This window comes from Rhododendron vialii, chromosome 6a, assembly GCF_030253575.1.
Source record: "Rhododendron vialii isolate Sample 1 chromosome 6a, ASM3025357v1".
NCBI classification, from domain to species: Eukaryota; Viridiplantae; Streptophyta; class Magnoliopsida; order Ericales; family Ericaceae; genus Rhododendron; species Rhododendron vialii.
The window spans coordinates 11,099,744-11,122,620 of NC_080562.1; the positions used below are offsets into that span (position 1 = coordinate 11,099,744).

The following is a 22,877-nucleotide window of genomic DNA, read 5'->3' on the forward strand; positions in this document are numbered from 1 at the left end:
TTCACACCTCAAAGATCATACCTTGTTAATTTCATAATTTATTTATTTATTTAGATATTTATTAATTATTTATTCGTTATCTTGCAAGATTTTATAAACGAAAAATATTTGCGACCTTCCAAACAAAATTTTTAATACCCAAACTATTTTTCCTAGATTCCTCACACCTCAAAGATGTTATCTTGTTAATTTCATATTTTTTTTATTTAATTTACTATTTAATATTATTTTTACAGTGTTTCCAATTAAAATTACCTTACGACCTTATAAACCCTATTATAAATTCCAGAGTAATTTTATTTGGACTTTTTACCTTCCAAAGATGAAACGTTGTTAACCTCGACCTATCTTATTTATTAAATAATTTATTATCCATTTATTTTACTTTCGACAACTTTTATCAATCTTTTTATTTAAAATAATCTTGCGACTCTCCGAACCCAACTTTTGACACTCATCTGGTTGCATAGGACCTCTCGGACTCTTAATCAGGTCACATTAATTATTTTAATATTTTTACCTAATTAATGCATTAAATTAGTTTTTAATTAATCTAATTACTTAGAAATAATTAATGGGAGCCTAGAAAATATTTTATTAAATTTTTTATTTATAAAAATTCCACTTCATTATTGACATTGTACCATACAAGAATAAGGGCAACGGCCCATTCATAAAAAGTTGTGTAATTGCATTGCTCGTTAATTGTTTTAATTATTATTTGATTTAATTGTATATTGCACCGACACTTGATTTGAATGTTAGAATGAACCCTAGAGACATGGGATGGTATGCGAATAGAGTTCACTTAGACAATGTTAGGTAATGGATGAATTGGAAATTAAGTTTTGTTTTCTTTAGAATGCCTGCAGGCGGGATTTTGAGATGTGATGAGTTGGATGTGATGGTTTGAAACTGGCAAAGTAAGCCCAGTGATGATTGTGATGATTGTGAAGTGGTGCATAAGATAGGCGAACCCTAGTTATGATTCGGGCATGATAAGCTTCCTTTTGTTGTAATGAGAGGGATAAACGCTAGGTACATAACTGAGGTGCAATCCACGACAACAAAAGAAAGTGATCTCATGGGACAGAGCATAGCTAGCGGTTGGGGAGGAAAGATCCCGCGGATGAGATCTTAGATTTCACGTAAAGTTAATGGATAGTAATAAACTGGTTTATGTGGAACAAACTCTTTCTTACTTTTTCGCACTACTATTATCCTGCTGTTTGCTAACTGTAAAGTAAGAGGGGTAGTTGGGTTGGATTATACTTCGGGGTGAACTCTTTCACTCAGGTACGGATTGCCTAGTTTCCGTGCCAGATTTTGCAGATAATCAAGAAGAGACACAAAATCCCGAAGGCGAACAGTTTTATGTGGAAGAGAACCCAGAGGTGGGAGCCGAGCCAGAATACGCTTGGGATCCGTATCAAACTTAGAAGATGGCTCTGTAATTTTGTTTAGTTTATTACCTCAAAGACTATTTTCAGTATTCCTATAATAATTTGTAATAGACGAAACTTTAGGGTGAATTATCCGTTTTGGATTTTAAATTTTAATTTAATAAACTTTTAGAAATCAATATTTAAAACCTCCGATTTTATTTCTAAAAATCGGGGCGTTACACATACTCACACTAGTAGTGTCAATTAGGAGACATCTGATGGTAAGGCATGTGGAAAGACTTGAATATAGTAAGAAGTTCAAGGGAAGGTTGTGCCCAAATATTAGTAAGAGTGTTGAGAGGAAAAAGGGACTGCAAGAACACTTAATGTGATTTACTCAGGAGGGGCATTATTTGAGGTGACTAGTGTGGACAAAACCTTTGTGGTTGATATTGGGGAGCACATGCATCTGCACTTGTAAAAGGTGGGATCTAACTGGAATTGTTAGGAATATTGCATGAGAAATGAATTTTCAAAAAAAAAATGAAGTGAAGTAAAGTAAATTTTTTTTCAGAAATCAAAAAAAAAATGAAGTGAAGTAAAGTAAATTTTTTTTCTTTCTGAGTTTCCTCTTGATAAAGAATCTTACAAGAAAACTTAAATTTCTTCATTTTGCCTGGATCAATTTTGCTGGAAACTGTCTTTGAAATGAAAAAATTGAAGTTATTTGTCCCATGACTTTTTTGGTACCTAAAAATACAGAAAATTATGGAAAAGTTATTTTTTTTTCTCATCATTTCCCTGCAACTGAACAAGGCCTACAAAACCATTTTTTTAGTCCCGAGAAAATAGACTTTATGTGTGTACAAATCTTTTGTGTCATTTACTCTCTCTCTCTCTCTCTCTCTCTCTAAAACTATGTTTGGTCATGCAGACAAGGATGTCAAGTGCATTGGATACATTATGTGGGCAGGCTTTCGGGGCTAAGAGCTACCACATGTTGGGAATACACCTGCAACGATCGTGCATTGTGCTTCTCTTATGCTGTTGCCTCTTACTGCCCATCTACATTTTCACAACCCCGATTCTGAAGCTATTGGGCCAACCCCACGACGTGGCCGTCCAAAGTGGGCTCGTGGCCGTATGGTCCATACCAGAACACATGAGCTTCGCGTTCGTGTTGCCGGCCTTCAAGTTCTTGCAGGCCCAGCTGAAGCCCGGGGTCTACGCATGGGTCACGATGGTGACCCTCGGGGTTCACGTGGCTACTAGTTGGCTGTTTATGTACAAGTTTCGGCTCGGGGAGGTGGGGATTGCGGTTGCCATGGATATTTCGTGGTGGATTATGGTGGTGGGCATGTTTGGCTACGTTCTCTGCGGCGGTTGTCCGGAGACTTGAACCGGGTTTTCAGTGAAGGCCTTTTCCGTTCCGGAAACGGAAAAAAGCCATTATTTTTTAAGAAGGCAATTTCAAGCTCAAAAATGAAGGGTTTATTGAAATCTAAAAATATACACTATGGATCTTGTTTGAAAGATCTCATTGAGATCTTTTATACGATGCAAAAAAAATTAAAAATTTATTTTTCATTTACATTATTTTTGAGTTTGAAAATGTGAAATAAGCTGCTTATTTTTTAAGAAGGTTTCTGGAACGGGGTCTTAGTATGATGCACTCTCTCCTTCTCTGTTTGAGGTGTCAAATGGGCCGTGCCGGCACGGCACGGGCACGGGGCGGCATGGCACGTCACAGGCACGGTCTTGGCCTGGCACGGCACGACACGACACGGTCTTAGTGGGCCTGGGGCACGGCACGAAAGTTGGCTTGGCACGGCACGGCACGACACGGTCGTAGACTGGCACGACATGAGCACGGGCACAAAAAGTGGACAGGAACGGCACGGCACGGCACGGTTCTAGCCGGGCACGGGCACGGGCACGACACGGAACGACACGGGCACGGAAGGAAACGGTAGGAGGCACGAAAAAAAAAAGTGAGAGAACCAAATGGCATTTTTTTGATTTAAAACATATAAACAATTTCTATTCGGTAAAAAATATTTGTTTACCTTTAATTTAATTTTAAAAAAAATTCTTAAAAAAATATTTTTTTTACCTTTAAAAAGTTATCAAATTTTATTTGGTAAAATTTTTTTTTTTTGTTTTTGTTAGTGAATAGGCTTTTGGACAATTGGACCATTGGTTTGTAAATTTAACATTACAAGATAACAAGTAAAATTAAAAAAACTTATCAAAATATTTTATGGTTCAAAAGCAATTTAATACGAAAGGAAATGTGCAAGAGTCGTATATTATTTACCTCATAATCAGATTTATCGAGAAATAAGAAAAAAAATCTCGAACAAAAAATAAGAAAAAAAATACATAGTAGTAATAAGGGGAAAAAACAAAACAAAAGAGATTAGCTGGATTAGGACTTGAACCTAAGTCCCTAGGTTCTTTCGTACACAAACAAACCACCATGTCACCAATTAATTAACTTGTGTTATAGAATTGAAAATTTAGTATATAATATATAGCTCTATTATATAAAAACGAGACTATCAAGTAGTAGCCACACAATCATGACAATCGATACCATTTGTGGGCAGCGTGCCCTTTTGGAATTTCCGGATTCCAAAATGCAAGAGCCCAGATCGAGGGAGCGCGAGCGGGGAAGCAAGCGCTCGCAAAATACAGAGTCGCCACTCGGGTTTGAAGGTCCGACACCCAAGGAACCGTATTTCGAAGCACTTGCCACGCTGTTTGATTTGAAAAAGTTAAGGAACCAGTCCGTCATAACCATATCTGGGTTCGGGAGCCAGGTTACGAAAGGGGAAGGGTTTTATGGCACCCCTCTCGCCCAATCCGGAGATCGGTCTCTACTTAGGCATTTGCGAAAATGTTTGTTTGCGATTCTGTTTGATTAATCAATTTTTAGCCAATTAGGGTAGGGGAACAGTTAATCGGGGATTTTAAAACTGTAACAATTTGCGGGATATGATAAGATATGACATGGATTAGTGAGATGACATACAATAAATGGAATAAAATTCAAAACATCAGTCGTTCATCAAAACAGTGCCGTGTATGATTTTGGCAAGAACAAACAGTCAGCTTGCATGCGTGAACCCATCTACATGCAAGCCAACCATCACGCGACACTACCATACACTCGCGCGAGTGTTGAGGTTCCAGCAATGTTTTGGATTTTATCCCCTTCTGGGCTCTGGAAGGACCAGTGCTCACCCAGGTGCAAACCAAGCAGTTTATAAGCACTTGAAAGTAAACAATATTACAGCAAGTAGATAGAATATTTTGAAAGCACAACCCCTAAACAGTGGGGGTATCTAAACAAAGGCCAAGGCCAAGCTGCTCATGCAAGGGCAGCCCCTAGAAAACAAAGAACCATCGCCCGACAGAGTGACATAGGCGCGCGATTGTTCAGACTGGACTTCCAGGAATTGCTTTGCATACTTGGGGCTCTGAGACATGTTCAAGAGCATCCCAAGGGCATTCCGAACCAAAAGGAGTTATGAGTTAGGTTGAAACGATGATTTTTAACATGCAAACTTGCAAAGCAGTGAGCTAAAACTCCTTAAAAGACTTTTAAAAGACTATGAACACAACAATAAACTTAAGGGCCAGGGTCCCTTCCCCACGTGGTCCAATCTCACGCAGACAGAACTGTCGCGCAAGTGTATGGGACCATCGCGCGAGGGTGTCCCAGGCAACGGCTCTTGAAATCCTGCTAGCTTTAGGGCCAGAGCTGATATCGATTACCAGCCTTGACCCTGCCAGCCCCCCTCAGGAGTTCGAACAGTAAGCAGAAAGATATTATACCTTTGCTTGAGTTCCTTGGAGATGGCTTAAATGAGGTGATGAGGCTTAGGAGGTGACTATGTAGGAGAGAGTGTGGTGTGAAGTGTTTGTGCTTGAGCTTTTACTTCTTCTTTCTTAGAGAGAATTTTTGTAACCCTTTGCAATGAAGCATGGGGGGGGGGGGGGGTATTTATAGAAGGAAAGGTTAGTTGGTGGCTAGCCAAGGCCTTGTAACCAGCCAGCAATGCTGGTTACAATTGCTTGGTGGAGAAGTGGGGTAGCAAAGGTGATGGGAGAATGGGGGGTGAGGTGGTGCAAGGGGAGCCCCCAGAACGCTGTTCAGCCGACGAAAACGGGGTCACATAGGCTTGTAGCCCCCTGACCACCACGCAATCCGGGTGAAAACGACAGGTGTTGACCATCGCGCGCGACAGTGAGAGCATCGCGCGAGGATACAACCAACCCCGCGAGGGTCAATGGTCAAAGCTTTGACTTTGACCACCACCTGGCAAATGGACCATCGCGCGAGGATCCCAGTGTGTCGCGCGACATTTAAACCCAAGGTCCAGGTTCTGATTCAAGGGTTTTAGGGCTAAGGATGGGTTCCTCACATGCCAAACTCAAGCCATTCCAAGTTCTCGGGACTATTTTCGACCTGATTCATCATCGGGGAATCAAGAAACCGAAGAACAAAGTAAAACGATCGGGAAGTCAGATCGGGGTGTCTACACCATTCAATGCGTTCATTTTATTGTGCTTAGTGTTTTAATCATGGGATCCAATTTTTTTGTGCGTCAGATTTTGAAAGTTCTTTCATCGGCACGCTGATTCATTGTTTGATTGAATTTTTTTTCCTCCGATCAAGTATGTAGCGATAAGCATTTTACTTGATTATTGGCATGAATGATCTAATCCCTCGCACATAAAAGTTAGATGGTTCCGATTTAAAAAAAATAGCTTAGGCGGCCCTCAAGTAGTGCATTATAGGATTTTAATGCCTTTGAAAGTACCGAATGTGTTCCGATCATGTGGTATCCGACATTCGATTATCACCTATTCAGGTGAGAATGATAAATTTGATAAGACGTTAAATCGTAAAGGTTTAGATTGAATATTCGGGAAAAAGGTCTGTAGCTACCTTTCAAATTTATACATTGAACTTAATTAGTTATGAACCAAGGTATTCTGCTATAGTCTAATGTACGTTGGCCACATGATCACAAAACAACTATGCCAATCCATACCGTTCATTTTGTTATTCTCTGTGTTTTAATGACACTCACCAATTTTTGGGTCTATTGGGTTTTAAAAGCTCCTTCATCGGGATGTAAATTACTTATTATCAAAATTTTTGTTATGTACGATCAAGTACATAACGATAAGAAATTTAATTAATTCTTGGCATGAATGATATAATCCCTCCAATGTAAAATCTAGACGGTTCCGATTTTTCAAAAATAGCTCAAGCGGCCCTCGAGTGATGCATCGTAGGACTTTACGAGATTTTTTCATTATTGGTTCATATGGATTACTGGTGTCCCGTACGCACATGATCATAGGGTTCCCATAAAAGGGAAAGAGATGTTGCCCTAGCAGACGTCTCTGATTCTCTCTCTATCTCTCAATCTCTCACAAATCACAATCTCACTCTCTCACTCTCAACGTTCGGATCACAACGTTCGGAATTCTCGACTTAACTTCAACGTCTGAATCTCTCTCTGTCTCTCTCACTCTCTAGTCTCTCCACTCTCAACGTCTCTCACTCTCTCTCTCACTCTCGTCTCTCTCACTCTCTCCACTCTCAACGGTGACTGGTAGTGGTCTGGCGGTGACTCAAACCCTAGATCGATTGTCGTTTCCGTTTCAGTTCAAGCGGTGAGTCGGTGTCGGTGACCATTCAGCAAGTTATAGAGTGATTATGAAGTTATGATATTCTGAGACTGAGAGTAGACATTTTGCCTAACATAATTCTCGTGCACTAGCATGAGCGTAAAACGGTAAAAACGTCTTTAAGAAAACACCTCAAACTATTCAAATGTGCGACAATAAGGATTGAAAGCGCAAGTGCAGATTGATTGAGCTATTTACCAAACTCGCTTGTATATTAACCAAAAAGTTGTCTAAGATTTATCAAGTGAAAAGTTGTCTAAGATTTATCAAGTAGGAAGCTGGGAAAGCAAGGAAAAATAAGGGACGTTCAAAGAAAAAAAAGGAAAAAGAAGGGGCAATCGAAGTTGAGTTGAATAGCAACTTCGTCTCTCTCTCTCTCTCTCTCTCTCTCTCTCTCTCTCTCTCTCTCTCAAACACACACACACACACACACACTCTCTCTCTCTTTCTCTCTCTCTCTCTCTCTCTCTCTCAAACACACACACACACACACACTCATCCCTTGTTTTTTATGAGGATGCAGCGAATGCAAGGATCTCTATCCCTATCCAATGTCGCTGAGTTTCCAATTTGCCAAAAAAACAAATGTATACAATGGTTGCATGTCTGATGCGAGATTAGTTATGCTTTAAGTCAACCCACACATGTTAGGGCAGACTAAAACAGCACCGCCCAATCCGACACGACACGATTAAGTAAACGGGCCGGCACATCTTGACACGATTGAAAACGGCACAACACGACATGATTTAAGAACACGGGCCGGCACAACACAACATGATTTAAGAACACGGGTCGACACGACACGACATGATTTAAGTAAACGGGCCGGCACGACACCACATGATTTAAGAAAATGGGCCGGCACGACACGACACGATTTCAGAAACGGGCCGGCACGACACGATTGGCAAATGGCACGGCACGGCACGACACGATTTAAGTAAATGGGTCGGCACGGCACGACACGATTGACAAACGGCACGGCATGGCACGACACGATTTAAGTAAATACAGTAAACGGGCCGGCATGGCACGGCACGGCACGAAGCACGGTTAGCACGAAGTTAAACGGGCCATGCCGTGCCCATTTGACACCTCTATTCTCTGTACGTTTTTGTTAAGTATTACAACTTTCAGGGGAAAAAAGAAAGATGCTTAAAAGGGACTATATATATGGTTCTGCTAGGTTAGAGTTTGCTGTAATCATCAGCCATGCTTAAATCCTGTTAATGAACGTTACTTGATTTGGAATACATCTATCTTTGGGATCCATTTATCGCAGCATGAATGTGTACCGAAAAGTTATGATGCGATAGGCGCAGATCACCATGATTTTTGTGTGCTTGATATTTTCGATAAGCTCCAAAAGGTAAACAATTTGATCACTAATGCCAGTATGGAAAGCACCCACAAAACCAATGCATGATGCCTTGGTTTTGGATAATTTAGCAAAGTCTCCCACGAAGGCACTGCCAAGGATTTGGGCTCAAAATTAGGAAAGCTGCCACAAAATGGATTAGATATACATTCTCTTTTTAAAATTCGGACCGTCCAAAATACTTTTGGACAGTGAAATTAAGAGCGGTCGGGGAGCGGTGAATTTTGAGCGGTGGGGATAGACTTAATGATTGTATTATTGATTCATGCTATTGATCTGGAAATTATTCTGCAGCTTGGAGAATTGGTATTATAGAATATTAGTCCTGATGACTGGACATTTAAAGAACTCCACATTAGCTTTGGATGCCCTACTGGTGTGGTAAGTAATCTCATACGTCTTCCTCCATTACGTCAAATTCAGAAATTTAATTACTACTTGCGTGACAAATATTTATTAAATTCCCAAAAATGATACAGGTACATACATAAATCTATACCAGTGCGTACAAACTCCTTTTTGGGCCTGTTTTGGGTCTTAAAAAAATGATTAAAGCCGCTCATTTTGTTTAAAATACTTTGTTTATGGTCTTTGCAAAAAATAAGCTCAATCCAGTATCGATAAAGGCATTTACAAAATATCCAACTTTGCTTTAAAATTTATGCCTGAATTCTATGACAAAGTTGGATGTTTTGTAAACGTCCTTACCGATACTGGATTGAGCTTCTTTTTTGCAAGAACCATAGACAAAAAAATTTAAACAAAATTAACGGTTCCGATCATTTTTTTGAGATCCAAAAGAGGCCTAAAAAGACATTTGTACGCGCTGGTACAGATATTAAATCTATACTAGTAGCATCACTGTTAAATTCCCTAGCTAGTGTTTTACTCCTATTTCATTTGCCCTATGAAAACGTTTTTGGCAGCATGAATGTGAATGCCTGGGAAATGATGATTCCTATTTCTTTCTTCGCAGCAATCGGGTATTAAATCTAATCTAATCTATTTTTACCAAATGCTGATCTTTGATCTCACCCTTGTCTTTTTTTTTCTTTTTTTTTTTGTTCCTTCCATTTCGTTGCTAATGCTATTATTATCCCATGTACATGTAGCACCATGTTTTTTTGATAACTTATATTGTTTTTAGACCAGCTTATGCGCTCATCGACTAAATTCGGGATCCAATATTCCACCGCTCACTCGAGAAAAACCCAATTAAAGCTGGAACAAAGTACCGTATAGATTGACCCATATGAGCTGATAATACTTGAGAGGTTTTGAACCCAAAACCTTAAGACCTTGACCACTAGCTAGGCTAACTCCTTGAGATTAGCATGTAGCACCATGTTAGTGTCTATTATTGTTCAAAATAAAAGCTCACCAATCAAGAAAACTAATAGAATGTACAATTGGGGGTATGATTTTACACTTCCCTTTCATTTAAAAAAAATAAAACATCTCTTTTTTTTGTCACTTAACCCCAAAAGTACTATACCTTTTGGTTGATCTTTCCGGATCTTCTTTCATACAAGGATGCTGATTTTGCAAAGCGAATTGCCTGCGTATAAAAGTGGAGCAAGAAAATAAATTTCCTTCACACAAATACAATTTCGTGAATCTGCTTATTTTGTTAGAACCAGTCTTCTTTTAAGAATATGTACGTCTTATAACATGCATGTGTAATTTTACACTCAATATATAATACGGAGTAGTGGTGAACAGAGTAAGAGTTGCGAATGAGCTAGGAGCAGGAAATGGAAAGGGAGCAAAATTTGCAACAAAGGTGTCCGTGGGTCAATCCCTCTCAATTGGCATACTCTTCTCTCTCCTCATTATACTCTTCCATCACAAGCTTGCGATGATCTTCTCGTCCAGTCACGATGTCATCCAAGCAGTTGGCAAGCTTTCTTACCTCTTGGCCTTGACCATCCTTTTCAACAATGTTCAATCCGTTTTATCTGGTATAATAATTTACTGAACAATATATAAATTCGACTTTTTCTATAGTCTATGCCTTTTTTTAAAATGAAAGAATAAAAAAAAAGTTTGATTTTCTAGACAAATTTTAAGTAATTAACAAGTGTGATCGAAATATTCAATTGACAGGGGTAGCCGTGGGTTCTGGTTGGCAATCATGTGTATAGCTTATATAAATATAGGTTGCTACTACCTTATTGGAATCCCCGTGGGACTTTTTCTTGGGAGATTCTTCAACTTCGGTGTTAAGGTATGTGATTGGATCTGGGAATTCTGCAAGGCACAATCGCAGTTGTCCAAAAGTACTTTCAACAGTTCGGATTTAAAAATAAACTCTTACGTCCGACCGTTAAAAACATAAGTGAACGGCTTAAATGTGCCTTGCAGGATGTGCTACAGGGACTGTCCTATTGGATTTATGATTCCTATGTTGGGGCCGTTTTAATTTCATTCTTAACTTGAATTTGGGTTTCGTTGGATGTATTGTAGAGGTACAATTATGAGTCATGAGCAATTGGGTCTAAGAGATCGATCGACCTAAGAACGACATTAGATAAGGGGTGTTGGATTTTTTTTAAAAAAAACATTGGGCAGACGAAATTATACAGTTCAAAAGATATATCTTGCAGTTATAAAAACCTTTTTTTGTTAAAGTGTGGAAAGACTGGTATTCACTATCATGAATTTCAATCATAATAAAAAAACTCTTTTGCCAGTGTCGAATTTTTTGAACAATAAGTGAAGCAACTTGTGTGAAATTATTGAAAAATGTTGTCTAAAGTTTTTTGATAATTCAGATGTTACAGATACCTAAAATGTTGTCGAAAGTTCCTAAAATTGGGCTTATAATATTACCTTTATTTATTGGTCGCGCGCAAGTTTCATCATTCAACAATAGAACTAGAAACCAGCCATGATTAGCTCAATAGATCACTCGTGTACACTTTTAAATGGGAGGTCAGAGATTAATCTTTACTAAAAGCAAGGATTGATAATTGGACTATTAGTTGGGCTTGATCTTATGTCTAGTTTGATGTAATTCAGATACTTGTATTCTATCACGGATGGGAATAAAACAGAGCAGTAATAGTAGAGTTTATGTGTTGCATTAATTACCAGCAATATTGTTTAAAAATGGGCCATTGAGATTGACTATGATAAATGGTTTTAAAATATAGGTTCATTATTCATAATGGCTTTTACGCCACCTGCTAAATTAACATGTACAGGGTATTTGGGGTGGTATGATTTTTGGCACCGCTGCGCAAACAACAATATTGGCCATCATAACAGTATTTTGCGATTGGGAGAAAGAGGTAACGTATCTATCGAATTTCTGGTAGCTTCTTGACAACTCTAGGACGTTCCATATCAATGAAGGGTAGCGATTTTGTTTTGCACTCTCCTCATTTATATATATCCACATTATTTTTCCTTTCTTCAATGTTTTTTACTATGTACTATATGTTGGAAATTTGAATGGATTGAAATTTGAATGGATTGGGGGGCCTTTACTTCCTCATATTCATGGTGGGGGTTACCTCTATTCATTGTGGGGGTTTTTCCCCCATTTATTCTGCCATTTACTCCACGTATTGAAGGCTGACAGAATTATTAGGGTCATGCTCTGCCTATAAAAGGAGCATTTCACAGCATAGTTCTACACCAATTCACCCAAGAATTCACTAGCATTCTGATATAGTGTGAGAGAGAGACAGACGCTGAGTTAGTTCGCCAAGACGTTCTTCGGTGGTGTTTCGACGTTCGTGGTCCGAGCCGGATCAATCCTGGGAGACAGACGCCGAGCAACCTCAACACCCTCCGGTAGGCGGTGAATCTGTTTTAAGGACACCGTGTGCAACACGGGTTTCGGTTCAGAAATTCATATTCAGTATTTCGGTTCTCATTTCGGTTTTGTAATTTCATTTTATTGTAATTCAGTTCTTGTGTAAATGTAATAGAATTTGTATTCTGGATTCCCGATTGAAACTTTTGGTAACAAGCTTAAAACAGATTTTGATCGTTATGATCGACAATCGGATTTCCAGAAAACGTATTCTGTTTGGGACTACATTTGGGTTGCAAGAACAGTTTGGTGACAGATTAGTTTCCTTGATGGATTAACCCCACTGGTGTCTGCGTTTATGAAGTAATTTGGCAGATTGCTCGATGTTCAAAGAGATCATTTGCAAAACCTGTTTGGCTTCGGCCATGGCCTGTCGTGCGCGACATGGCCACTGTTCGGTGATGAGATAAACAGTAAGGCTACGGCCTAAGGCAGTCGTGCGCGGCTTGGCCTTGGATCAATTTTTGGATGGCCTCTGGGGTGATTTACTTGGCTTATGCCTTGACATCGCCTGGCCTTGATCCCACTATGATGATCTGCTTGGCGGATGCAATTTGGGTACTTGGCATGGCCAGTGGTGGCATGCGGCCTGGTGTGGCTTGCCTGAAGTGATTAAGCCAGTGGTAGGCGTGATTCACTCAGCCTTGGTACACGGCCTATGTGGTATAAGCCAATACCCAAATTACGCTGTTTAGCAGAAGGGGGAGTCGGATGGGCACAGTCTTGTTAGTAGCAGATTGTGTATACCGTTTACCTTTCGGGGGCGCTGCCCTCGAGCCCCCGCCAGGGGGCGCGACCCCCTGGACCCCCGCAACCTGCCACTAGTGCTAGCTGGTGGTTCTTAACTGCATTTCAAACACCAAGAAACTGAGAGGATAAAGGTATTTTATTCCAAATTTCCAACCTAACTGATTCCACCCTTCTTGGAGTAATGTCCAGGTGCTAAATATGAAGAACATAGTAGATTTAAATTCATAGTCTGCCAAACTCCCAAATTCATTCTGACATTCCTAAGCAGCTACACTAAGAAATCAAAATAGACCAACCAATTGGTTATCTTATAAACCAAGAAAAGTATGCCGACAACATTTGAAGTTCCAAACTCTACTTCTGAGTTCCAAAACTCGCTCGCAAAATGAAAGAACCCTAAATAATCGAAGGAAGAAGCAGTGATGAGTACAAATAAAACTCCCATATCCACCCTTTCGAAATGGGTTTCAGACATCATCTTCATCCTCAACAAGTATCTTCTTGCACGCCTCGTAGCACATGAAAGAAATGCCAGCAGCAGGAATAATCTTGATGCAACTAGGTCCCAACCCTTTGTACATACCAGGAAGCCACATGTTTCCATTCCATCTTATGCTTGACAGAATTAGGAGCACTGTGCCAATCATCCAACAAATAAAAGAACCACTAATCCATCAAAGGAGAATAGTCAGCCCATTCCACTTGATCAAGAGAATACAACAGCTTGTAGCCTTAGGTTACACCATGCAGACAACAACATAACAAATAAAATTTCCTTCAACATGCATCATCTACCACGCATCATCTACCTTGCCAATTTCATCTCCATATTCGCAAACCCATATACTTCTTGAAATACAAATAAAATTAGCATTCAAGTCCTTCTTTCACTGTCTATTTCAAGTCCGTATTTCATTTAAAAAACACTAACAACACAATTAGTAACTTGTTAAACTATGAATATTCCTCCATGTTAACCACATAGGGTGCTCTTTGCCGTAGTTCATATAATACTAAAAGACTACAGGGGAGGTAGCAACTAATTTCTATTAGGTAAAATCCTGGCTGTTATGTGAGTACAGAAATTCTAAGTAACCATGTTTAAGTGGAACTTCTAGGAAATATAGTTTAATGAAGCATGAGCCAACATAGAGGGAGAGTATACCAGAATATGTGAAGCACTTGATCCAGATCTCAGAACAATGTCGTAGGATGAAACATGGGCCCATTCACTTAATTTAAACATCCATCTAAAGAAAATAATTCATCTTAGAATTTGAATCATACAAACTCATGCAAAGAATCCATATGAAGCCTATTTATCAGTCAAGAATCCCCCAGTCATAACCTGGTGTCCGGTTCCTTCATCAAAACAAATGGTCAAATGGATCATACAAGGAACACTAATGACTAAACATCTTAAATAGCATCAGAACAGATACCTCATACCGGCAGGATATTCTGTAAACGAAGGCATTAGCCTAATTTAGCTCACAAATCAGAATTCCTGTCAGACATTTTAGAATTTTTCTTTTCAATCTCCAACATACATAACAAAATAAACTTGTGGGAGAATTTTGAGGCACTTAATTAGTCCATGTACGTCTTAATTAGTTCATAAACCCATTTTTTTTCACTACCCCATATCAGCGAAGGACAAAAGCTAGGGTTTCGAAATTGTTGATCCAACCCATAAATTAGGGCTTCAAAATCATACAATTCGGGCTTTAAATTATAATACCCACAGACATACAGAGAGATAGAGAAAGAGAAATGAAACCCTAAATCGAACGAGAACAAATCGATCGCGACAGAGAGAGAGAACAAAAAGCCCTAATTATACCCTAACAGAACTGCCATCTTCGTCGTGGATGTGGTTTTTTTTACACTAATTTCTCATAACAGAACAAAAGTGATGGAACAAAAAAAAAGCCCTAAACTGGTTCAGAAAAGAAAAACCTAACATGGTTAGCTGGTTCAGAAATTACAGAATCTGGTGAGAGAGAGAGAGAGAGAGAGAGAGAGAGAGAGAGATTAGATATTCGAACCACAGAGAGAGAGAGACCTTCAGTCGTTGGGTCTTCGTTCGTCGCGTTGGGTTTTCTCCTCTTCTTTCTTCGTTTTCCCTTCCTCTGGTTCGCATCGCGTCTTTCTCCCTCTCTCTCTCTCTCTCTCTCTTAGAGCATCTCCAATCCATACAAAATAGAGGATGGATGTAACACATTGAGGGGAGATTTTGTAATTTATTCCACTTTTTCTTCACTTTTTGTACTTTTTTGGAAGAATTTTTGAGGGACCCACCGTCCTTTTTAGAGTTTGGAGGAAATTTGTACTCCAAATTTACTTTTGGTCCTTCATTTTTAGAGGACCAAATTTACTTTTGGAGGACCAAACTCTAAAAAGGACGGTGGGTCCCTCAAAGATTCTCCCAAAAAGTAGAAAAAGTGAAGAAAAAGTGGAATAAATTACAAAATCTCCCCTCAATGTGTTACATCCATCCTCTATTTTGTATGGATTGGAGATGCTCTAAAGCGTGAGCCGTGGAATGAAAAGAAGGGGGAAAGTGTAATTACTCGCGTTTTTATTGCCTTCTCTTCTCCTGGCCATTGGATTAAATCCAACGGCTCATACATGCGTCCCGCACCAACCTTCCCTCCGGGATCCCTTAGGGGAACCGGAGTGTGTATGTATGTATGTATGTAGTGAGTTTTCATTTTTGGGTTTCTAATTAATGGAGGCAGGGGGCTGCTGCCCCGGGTATCCAGGCTCACTCTGGTCTCGCTCCGATGATCAGAAACATTCACTTTGTAGAGCTCGTCGAGTAGAATAACTATGTAAAAAATCAGCTTAATTGGATATCATTAAGTACCTGATCGATCGGAACCTTTTTATCTTAAAAAGTATGGATCCGAAACACTGGATCAAATCCACTGTAACCCATGGACCGAGAGTTATTTGGGCTCCGATCAGGTACTTAATGATATCCAATTGAGCTGATTTTTTGCATACGTATTCTACTCGACGAGCTTTACAAAGTGAACGTTTCCGATCATCGGAGCGAGACCGGAGTGGGCCCGGAAACCCGGGACAGCAGCACGCTGCTGCCCCCTTGGGGCAGCAGCCCCCCGCCTCCATTAATGTTGTTTTGTTGGGAGAAACTTGTAAAACTTGTAAGTCCAATGGTGATGGAAAATTGGTTTTATAAAGAGTGAAAAAGGATTTTATTTATCTTTAAAAATAAATTACAAATATTAAAAAGAGCCAGTATACGACCTCATGTTTCAATGGTGATGGGAATTTGGTTGTAAAATGGCAGACTTTTAGTGCCTGTTTGGCCGCCTAATTTTCCACTCCTCATTTTCCCATTTTCAGCTTTTGCATGTTTGGCTTGCTGTCGGGAGAATGCATTTTCAGAAAATGAGTCCTCGGTTTTTTGGTTTAGAGAAGAGAAGTAAGAAGTAGGAGGAGAGAAGCTTTTTCACTTCTCATTTTCTTCTTTTTTTCATTTTAATTGGTTAACAAAAGAACTTACAGAATACATTCTGCATGTATCTCTCAAACACTAATCATGTTGCAAAATACATTATGCACATATCATCCAAACACTCTACTAGATTCAAAAATACATTCTGACCAGAACCCAAAAAGCCAAAAAACTAAAAAGTCAAAAATGAAAAGTACTAGATTCCATGGCCGGAAAGTCGTTGGAATCAATAATCCACGAGACATCGTTAAAAAAATGTTGAGTTTAGATAATAAATTTTTACTTTTTCGATTTTTTCAGTCGAAAGAACCAATAGTCCACAAAAAATTTGATGAAAAACTAGTGAAAAAAGTTGAACAAAGACGGGAAAAAAAAAAAAAAAAAAAAAGGCAAACCAGCCCTAAGTATGGAACTATTTTGTTGTAAATTATAGAACCAACCACTGGAGATCAAGAAGTGCCAAAATTTAAAAAAAAAAAATTTACACTTTTTGATACCAAATTAGGAAAATGGATATAGCAGTACTTGGTCTAACAACGTGAAAAACAATCTTAGACTTCGACTAATCATTTGCGTCCGCATACGGATTCACATACACCGAAAAGGTCCCCATTAGCATTCCCTTTGCGACATTAGCAGAACCTAACATTCTTTTGAAAATGGCTATCTACCAAATGGTCAGTTCATGATTTTTTTTTTGAAGTTATGCTTAAAATTGTACAATACTTGACTTTTTTGTTTTGTCTTTATTCAAAAAAACCGCGCTTTTATTTTTGCGCCAAACTTTTATGGATTATTGGTTCGTTTTGATAATAGGAATCGAAAAATTAAAAAATTATGACATTTATGCAACAATTTTTCTAAATATTGAAGAAAAAATCGGAAAAGCTAGCAATTAACTTTTTCTTGGATATTTTTCCAAAAAAAAGATTGACATAAGTGCATGTGAATAAGACAATAGAAAAAGTAAAATTGTGATGTTTTATTTTGTACTTGAAGGTGACATAAGTGCATAATAATGCCCAGATTCATATTAGATCCCTACAATTTAGGTGCGCATAAGTTTGATCACCCGGACACCCGCTTATTAAAATAATGATCTCTAGATTTTGAGTACTTTGTTTGATCGAGTAGACATTTAAATTATAAAAAAAAAAGGGTTTAGCTTGGAAAACATAAACATATTTCCAACAATTTAAATACTCTGTTTTCTCTTATATTTGAAAGCCTTGCCGTTTATATCTTTCAAAAGAACGACCACATAGAATTACAATTACTTATTTTATGATCAACTCGAGTAGGTCCTGTTTGCACAAAGGCAAGCTTGGTATCGTAAAAATAAGCCGAGGCCACATAAATAGTTCTGTGTACACCTTGATATAGGGGGAAAAAACAAGAGAGAACTTATTAATTCCCTATAGGCAAGTGGCCACTTGAGGACGAGAGAGGGCATAACCCCCCACTGCATGTTAAAGAAATGAATTCTACATTGCTTGGGAGTGTAATGAGTGATCACTTAATAACATTTGAGACCTCTTCACTCATTGCCAATTGGTTTTGAGATGGATATAAAGTGTCTACATGGTATCCGAGCAGGACCGTTCCACCCCACATTTTAAAAAATTCACAATCCACACCCCACGATGACAGACCAGCAAAAAAAGGCTACACGCAGCTGCACGTAAGGGGGGATGTTAAGGAAATGAATCCCACATTGTTTGGAAGTGGAATGAGCGATCACTTAATAACATTTGGGACCCCTCTCCACTCATTGCCAATTGATTTTGAGATGGATATAAAATTTCTACATAGTATCAAAGAGAGGCCTGTTCCACCCAGACCAGCAAAAAGGCTACACGATGATAGGACCCAAAAGTGGCCACACGTGACAGACCTTAAACGCGGTTGTACGTGAGGGGGATGTTAAGAAAATAGAATTTCACATTGCTTATGAGTGGAATGGGTGATCACTTAATAACATTTGAGACCTCTCCACTCATTGCCTATTTGCTTTGAGATGGATATAAAGACTCCTTTTTTTCTTCAAATTTTGTATTTTTTCCCTATAGATTGGCTTCTTAAATTGTTTTTTGTTTAATCACTTTAATATATTTTGTATATCATTTAATTTTCAATTTTTTATTTGAAATATTACAACAATTCCACTACACTTGCAAAGTGAGATGTTTAATGAAAGAAAAGCCACCACTTACCAATTGAAACTCTTCAATGCATAATGTCCAAATTTGTAAATAGCTAGATCATTGGTTATATGCATTATAATTTATTTATTATTCACAATTTTAAAAGTAGTATTGTCTTTAATTTGTTGATAGAACCCACAACGCATGACGAAATTAGAAGTTTAAGTATAAAATTTGAAAAGAAATGTATATTTTTTCTAATTGGATCAAGATTTCTGAATATTGATATTTTAGTTATTGTGTAACTAATTGCTATTAAAATTAATCCGTTGAGACAATTCAAACAATTGATTTGTTTTGATAGATTGTGGAATTACTATCTTTCTTAGTAAATGTGTTAACTTTTTTATTACTATTATTTTTAGTACAAGCATTCTTTTATTACTTTGGTGTTGCTTATTACATTTTTTAAAATTTGTTGAAGTGTGTTTAAAAGGTGCTCCACTATCGTTGCTTCCTGGCTACGCTACTGCCATCGGCTATCATTTTTGAAAGAGAGAGTCTCTTGTTTTTTCGACCCAATTTGGAATTAAGGCATCCAATCCCTGCCAAACAAACGGACCACCAAAGATGGAGAAATTGCATGAATGAATAGATAACATCACCACATGAAAACTTAATTGGGTGATTTGGACTATAACGACTCCATCTTACTTTTCACATGATAATACTACCTCTCCTTTCATCTGCATAAGACTGGCTGATAAGTGTGTAAATACGTCTATTTACGTAAATACACTTATTTAACGCCCCCTAACTAGAGGTGTCAAATGGGCCGTGTCGGCACGGCACGACAAGGGCACAGGGCAGCACGGCACGTCACAGGCACGGTATTGGCTTGGCACGGCACGACACAACACGATTGTAGTGGGCCCGGGGCACGAAACGGACACAGAAGTGGGCGGCACAGCACAGGCACGGCACGAAAGTTGGCCTGGCATGGCATGACACAACACGATCGTAGACGGGCATGGGCACGGAAAGTGGACAGGAACGGCACGGCATGGCACGGTTCTAGCAAAGCACGGGCATGGGCACGACATGGCACGGCATGAGGCACGGGAAAAAAATTAAATAAGCCAAATGGCTTCTTTTTTTAAAAATTTTAAAAAAATTAAACAATTTCTATTCGGTAAAAAATATTTGTTTACCTTTTTTTAAAGGTAAACAACTAAGATATTTAATTTTTAAAAAAAAATAATTTATTAAAAAATCATGTTTTAAAAAACTATCAAATTTTATTCGGTAAAAATATTTGTTTTGTTTTTGTTAGTAAAATTAAATAGGCTTTGGACCTTTGGTTTGCAAATTTAACATTACAATACAAGATAACAAGTAAAATTAAAAAAAACTTATCAAAATATTTATGGTGCAAGAGTAATTTAATATGAAAGGAAACGTGCAAAAGTCATATATTATTTACCCCAAATCTAACAAGAAATAAAAAAAAAAGTGTCAAACAAAAAAGAAAAAAAATACATTGTAGAAATAAGGGAAAAAATATATAAATAAGAGTTAATTGGACAGCCTGGACTAGGACAATAGGACCATTTGTAATATGTTATTTTTTTAATTGTTAAATTTTACTTCATTAAGACCAATAATTTCTTTTTAATTAGGGGTTGTAATATGTTATTTTTTTAATTGTTAAATTTTTTTGGCGTGCCATGGTATATGAAAATGCAGCGTCCATTGTTATTTTTCTCATTTCATTGTGAATTGTCCTCTCCTTCTTCTCTTCTGCAAATTACAAAGTGATTATGATATTCTGAGATCGAGTGTAGACCTTTTGCCTAACATAATTCTTGTGCACTAGCAGGAGTGTAAAACGGTAAAAGCTTTTTTAAGAAAACACCTCAAACTATTCAAATGTGTGACAATAAAGAATTGAAAGCACAATTGCAGATTGATTGAGCCATTTACCAAACTCGTTTGTATACTAACCAAAAAGTTGTCTAAGATTTATCAAGTAGGAAGCTAGAGGAAAAAGAGAGGACGTTCAAAGAAAAAGAAGGAAAAAGAAGGGGCAACCAAAGTTGAATAGCAACTTCTCTCTCTCTCTCTCTCTCTCTCTCTCTCTCAAACACACACACACACTCATCCCTTGTTTTTTACGAGGATGCAGTGAATGCAAGGATCTCTCTATCCTTGCCCAATGTCGCTGAGTTTCCAATATGCCAAAAAATCAAATGTATACAATGGTTGCATGTCTGATGCAAGATTAGTTATGTCTTAAGTCAACCCACGCATGTTAGGGCAGACTAAAACGACACGACTTAAAACGGCACGGCTCGGCCCGATCCGACACGACACGATTAAGTAAATGGGCCGGCACATCTTGACACGATTGAAAATGGCACGACACGACATGATTTAAGAATACGGGCCGGCACGACACGACACGATTTAAGAAAATGGACCGGCACGACACGACACGATTGAAAACGGCACGACACGACACGATTTAAGAAAATGGGCCGGCATGACACGACACGATTTCAGAAACGGGCCGGCACGATTGGCAAATGGCTCGGCACAGCACAACACGATTTAGGCAAACGGGCCGGCACGGCACGACACGATTGACAAACGGCACGGCACGGCACGACACGACACGATTTAAGTAAATAAAGGAAACGGACCGGCACGGCACGGCACGGCACGAAGCACAGTTAGCATGAAGTTAAACGGGCCGTGCTGGCACGGCACGGCCCATTTGACACCTCTACCCCTAACTTAGGCTTGTTATATTCATTTAGCGCATTACTTGGGGTTTGATAGTTGTTAATTGCGTTTCAAGACTCTCAGAGCACATAGATAACATTTGGAGCTAAAGCTCAAAATCGTATTACGCAAAGTCGATGCCAATCCAATTGATTCAGAGACGAGACCAAACTCATACTGGATGACGAGAAGCACCCAATCAAATTCCAACATTACGGAAATTCGGAGCGATAGAATTGTTTAAAATCAAGAAGTACATGAAGAGACATGGGCCAGCCAATAAACCTTTGCCTTTCGGTTTGCACGTGAAATATGAGGCCCAGTAGTTGACAAGTGAGGCCCCTCTTTATCTCATGGGTTTACGGCACTTATAAAAGAGAACAAAAGGTTTTGAGGGGGGGATTACTTCTGGAAGGCAGAAACGGAGAACGAGAGACAGCGCCACCTTGACGTGTCCTCTGGGGCTCACGGCTGAAACAGAAAAAGAATAAGGCTTCGGGAGTTCGTTTCTTTTGAAGTTTTTAAAGTTTTGTTCAAAAACATACCATCCGTAACTCGTATTAATTTACATTCTTTTTTTTTTCTCAGCCGTATTAATTTACGTTCTTAATTAAAATTGTTCTTTGGTACTTGTCTAATCCATATCTTTTGTTTATTTCGTATTTAGAAGCATGTTTTAAATTAGGGTTTCTCGCATTTCTTGTTCAATGCATAGTGAGTAGTCGTATAGTTAGGATCGCGGGGTGATTAGCACACAGTGGCCAAGTCGGACATGTCTTGCTCCTGTTTTGAAATAAAAATGAAAAGGCAATTTTAGGTTATTAAAGTCCTTCCGTTAGACGAAACCGGACATTGTTGGAGCCCATGTAAACGGGAGAATGGGGGACCAAAACTCATTCTTCATCGCGCATGGGTAAACGGCGACCATAAAGGTTTGCATTTTTCGGGGTATCTTTTTCTTTCTAAATTCGAACGTTTTCAAAAACAACGAATGGAGCAGATAAGTCCGGACTGGTTGCGAGTACTATGAACCCTATGACCGTACCTTCTTTTTAATTATTTGGAAAATACCAAACATTTTCTTAGCTTTTAGTTAATCTCAACCAATCGACAATGAGTGGCTACCTAAAAGCCAGTTTTAATAGTAACAACCCGAGTTTTTAAGTCAGTACACATCACCGTAGATCTATAAATTCGACTCCGGTCTTACCGGATATTGTGCTACATCGATCTTAGCCCTACGCTTGGGGCAACCCATTATTTTAGGACTAGGATTTTGTCAAGCACTGGCCAACGCCACCAACCGGCGGTTGACCTCTCCTTTTCACATCATAATGGGTTGTTCAGCTAAATAAGTCAAATGGCTTCTTTTTTTTTTGTCCTTGTTCAAAATGTTTTGGGTTTCGATCATAATTCT

The 22,877-nt window shown here is 38.7% G+C and overlaps 1 pseudogene; it reads left to right on the forward strand.

Annotated features, from left to right (window-relative positions):
• The first annotated feature begins 2,312 nt into the window (after positions 1–2,312).
• On the forward strand, positions 2,313–12,728 carry LOC131328388 (protein DETOXIFICATION 27-like; annotated as a pseudogene).
• Positions 12,729–22,877: the final 10,149 nt, after the last annotated feature.